This window comes from Macrobrachium nipponense, chromosome 7 (assembly GCF_015104395.2).
Source record: "Macrobrachium nipponense isolate FS-2020 chromosome 7, ASM1510439v2, whole genome shotgun sequence".
In the NCBI taxonomy this organism is placed as follows: Eukaryota; Metazoa; Arthropoda; class Malacostraca; order Decapoda; family Palaemonidae; genus Macrobrachium; species Macrobrachium nipponense.
Genome location: NC_061109.1, coordinates 28,712,376 through 28,717,178, shown reverse-complemented (window position 1 = coordinate 28,717,178; position 4,803 = coordinate 28,712,376). Strand labels below are relative to the sequence as shown.

Genomic DNA, 4,803 nt, shown 5'->3' with positions numbered 1-4,803 from the left:
GACAAACAGAGAGAAATTTTTGCATTGTACATTAGCCGCGAGGCATGCTCGTCACCAAGTTTCCGTTTTGTTTTCATAACAGGTCAACACTTCTGATAAGGGAGTTCTGTTTTGGAACATGTTGAGAATACAATGTAAATGACTGGTTTCAAACGTGTACGTCTTTGTTGAGAAGTCACATGGATATTTCACCATATTCCTATGGTATTGCATCATCTTTTCGTAAGATCGTTCTAGAACCTTCTGTTTAAGCATACGTCATCTTTGGGAAGTGACGTTGTTTAGTTTTACTTTCAATATAAATAATTATTCGTTTCATATTACGTAAAATACTTTTATTGTCTTAAAACACGCAATAATAAATTCTATTTACGATTGTAATTCCAATTTCTCTTTAGATATTGTTTTGAAAGAGAATTTCTATGAAAGTAACTGTCTCTCGGCCTCAAAACATTTTGTGTGAAGAAATCCACTGTTAAGGAAAATCATTCCGCTTTAAGACCTCATTGCGTTTGGGTCTCTCTCTCTCTCTCTCTCTCTCTCTCTCTCTCTCTCTCTCTTGTAAAAGATTCAGTGATAAAGTTTAAAGTAAAAGATTTTTTACATAGTTGTTGGTCTCATATAAATTTTAGATCTGATATTTCTTATGAGTTATTTAATATTATTAGTGTTTATTGTGGAATCTGAACAAACATTGTACAAGTGTGTAACGGCACCCTTTTTTTCTAGATATTGTGTGGAAGTAACTGCAGCAGAAAATTGGTACCAAGGTAATGTGCTATTACAAGGTTTTTCACTAGCAACAAAATAATAAACATATGTACAGTAGTTTGGTGGGACAATTTCAATTTTTACACATTGAAAATTTTTATGTTTTGTGTTTGTTTCTTTTGAAGTGATTTTTTTGTGCATTTATCCATTTTTCTTATTGAAGTGATTTTTGTACATTTATCAATTTTCTTATTGAAGTGTGTTTTTTTTATATTAAGTGATTAAAGCTTTCTTTTGCAATTTTGGTATTTTCCACATTTTTCTGTTTTCATTTGCATTCTCAATTTGATTAACTCAATTGTTTTCATTACTTAATTGTTGCATATTTAATTGAATTTAACACTTGTGAATTAATTTGCATTTACTTAGAATTCTTTTCCAGTTTTAGTGTTATTTAGCACTTGTGAATTAATATCCAAATTTTAGTTATTACCTAACACTTTTGAATTTGATTTTTTTGATAAATCAATTTTGATTTGATTTTGCTTAATAATTAATTCAAGAATTAATTAAACTTTGTGTTGTTTTCAAGTAACAGTGAATTTCCCTGAATTTCACTTATAAATTTTGAGTTTGGTAATAAATTTTTGTATTTAAAATTTCTATAAGTGTTCTTTTTTACCAGTATATTTAATTTTGTTTAGGTAGAAACATAGAGTGGTAACTGAGCTATTTTCCTTCAATTTAATTGAGGTGAGCTAGAACCAGGGAAGTACTTAGACTTTTGAAATCAAGGAAATACTTAGACTTTTAAAGTTGTTGATGGAGTGATGCCCTTTGATTAATTTAATTACATATAAGATTACCTCACACCTGTTTTAATACACTAGTCTGATTTTATGTAATACTGGTAAGTTGTTCAAGGGATCACTGTTACATTTAGAGTATTCAGTCGTATTTACCTGTGATGAAGGTTCAGGTGTCTGGCTGTGGTGAGGTAATATTCAGTAATTGGTAAGTGTAATAACCAGATACTTGGCACTTCGTCACAATATATATATATATATATATATATATATATATATATATATATATATATATATATATATATATATATATATATATTGTTACATTTATTCACCGCCTCGTCTTCCCAGCGGTATTTAATGTATTTTATTTCTAAAAGAGCAGCCATATTCACCCAAATATCAGCTGATTTTAGGCGGGAACCCAAAGCATGCCAGCCAGAGATAGGAATTTCCTGTTAGAAGGGGGGAAATAAAGACTTCTCAGCCTTAAGGACTGGGTACTTATTAGGCCTACGTCTTGAGCTTCTTTTTCCTGTGAACCCGTTGCTGGCCGTATGTTCTGTTTCCAGGATGCCCTGCTCTTGGGGGGTTAAGCTGACCCCAAACAACCATGCTACACACCTGCCTTCGACCTCAGTCGCTTCCAGTCGTGACATCGGACGGATGTCCCAGCCAGCCTAGCCTTCCATTTAGGCCTACCAACTACCAAGGCGTTACTGGCGCGCCCAGACCTGAGACAAAGCCGATGCCGCATTTCTACAAAGGTCCACTGATTATGGCATCCAGGTACGTCTTGTGAAACAGTCATATTGCCAGTTCCTTAACTCCTAGTGTCGTAATGACTCCCCATTTTCAAAATTCAAACTTCTAATTCTCAATGAACTTTTCTTTGTTCCTCTCACTGCCTCGTGGCCGCATGCTTCCCTTGTGTGATCATCCAGACAAATGAAGTCATTGAATGTTTCATTTAACGCTAAGAGTTCCTCCCCATTGTGTTAGACAAAGTGAGTAACTGTAACTTGTGCAAGAACTCTGATTATTTTGTGTCTAATCTGGGATTTCTTCCAGATTTCCTGAGTCACGTGTCCAAGTCTTCGCGCCCGCAAGTGATGCTTTACCGCAAGACATATGAACAATTTTGAAAGCCAGCTTTTACGTGAACCGCATTTTTAGCCAACTATCCCCTTGTGAGAGATGATATTGGTCCCACATGTGGACAAGTTGCATTTACTTTCCCAGGCTATTAAGCAGCCTCCTGTAAATAAATGTATGTAAAGTAATTAGCTGAGTTTTCTGGCGACCTCCCCTAGAGTAAATTAACACTATAAATCATTTTAAGGTAAGTTCAAGTAATTTATTCTGCATTTTCCCTTCAACTATTTTCCTTTATGTATTTGGGCCCTTCTGAAGGCAAGGGCTTAAAACATAAAACAATTATTATATTATATATATATTATATATATATATTATATATATAATATATATATACATCAGATATATATGTATATATATATATAGATATTATATACTATATATTATATATATATAATATATATATTTATAACATATATTATATATATATATAATACATTATATATTAATATATATATTAATATAATATATATATATATATATATATTGTGATGACGTGGCCAAAGTATCTGGTTACCACACTTACCAATTATTGAATATTAACACACTCTCATCTCAAACTCGCTATACAACAAACTAGTCTCTCTTCTGTCTACCTATTTTAACATGTACCACTGCATTGTCATCATAATGACTTATAAATTGCCATAGAAGATGCACTTACACACCATGTATTCTTAACGCCATCTTCGTTTATTCCTGTCAGCTCTAGCATAGGCTTTTCCAGCCTCATGTACGACAAGTCCAGCGTTTTTCCCTTTTCCTCAATACTTCTGGCTCGTACCCCCTCATCCTCTACCGAATGCACAGTGGTCTTTCCCTACATACCCTTCTATTTCGCTCCCAGCCAGTCAAAGACTTAATATAGGACTTCCCCTGAATTTGCTAAGAAGTCCTAGTCCCTCTGTTGCTACCCGTCATCACCTTTACCCTTTTCAAGCAACCATTATCATTCCTCTCACTCAGTCATAAGCAACAATCCTTTCACAAGCTTTTTCAAATCAATGCCAATGCCCCACGCCCCCCACCCACATAAATCATACACCCATTGGATCCATGCCCATTTTTTAAAATGCATACTCTCGGCTAAAGACTATAGAACCCTTTCAGTCCGATCATCAAGGTATATACTACCTTGGTCATCATATTTCCAATTCCGTCTTTTATCATAATAGCCGTTTGCTCAAAACATTTCTCTTTGCATTTATTTACTAGTGGAAAAACTTGTTGTTACCTACAGTGTACAATGCAGTCATAAATTTACAATAATTTTCAATAAAGATACCACGTTCCATTCACGGTCCTTCACTGACTTCTCCATTTTCTTGTAAGCCAATGCAGGATGATCTCTAACCTGCAACTACTCTTCAAACAAGATCTTTTCCCTCATTTACGAAGCCACTCACTTCATTATCCCACCACTTACTGCTCTTTTTTTCTTTCTTTCTGCAGTCTTGCAAACACTTCCAGCTGAATGTTTCATACACCTCTTCACTGTCATTTACCAGGCTGGCCCATATATATTATCCACACACACACACACACACACACACACACACACACACACACACACACACACACACACATATATATATATATATATATATATATATATATATATATATATATAGATATATAACTGAATCACGAAAGTTTGGAACGTGATAAATCCATAAAATAAAGGTATAAGCCACGAAGGAAAAATAAACAACGGAGTTTCCGCAAGATCTTTCGACGTTCAACGTTCTTTACTTAGCAAGTAAAGGACGTTGAACGTAGAAAGATCTTGCGGAAACTCCGTTGTTTATTTTTCCTTAGTGGCTTATACCTTTATATATATATATATTTATAAATATATATATATATATATATATATATATATATATATATATATATATATATATAATACCTTTATATATGTGTGTGTGTGTCTGTGTATAACATATATGGGCCAGCCTGGTAAATGACAGTGAAGAGGTGTATGAAACATTCAACTGGAAGTGTTTGCAAGACTGCAGAAAGAAAGAAAAAAAGAGCAGTAAATGGTGGGATAATGAAGTGAGTGGCTTCGTAAATGAGGGAAAAGATATTGTTTTGAAGAGCTGTTGCATGTTAGAGATCATCCTGCATT

The 4,803-nt window shown here is 33.9% G+C and overlaps 1 long non-coding RNA gene across 1 annotated transcript; it reads left to right on the top strand.

Annotated features, from left to right (window-relative positions):
* Positions 1-564: 564 nt before the first annotated feature.
* LOC135217166 (uncharacterized) lies at positions 565-2,750 on the top strand. Its single transcript, XR_010315068.1, has 3 exons — positions 565-770; positions 2,090-2,306; positions 2,589-2,750. It is a non-coding gene; the product is annotated as an uncharacterized LOC135217166 (long non-coding RNA).
* Positions 2,751-4,803: the final 2,053 nt, after the last annotated feature.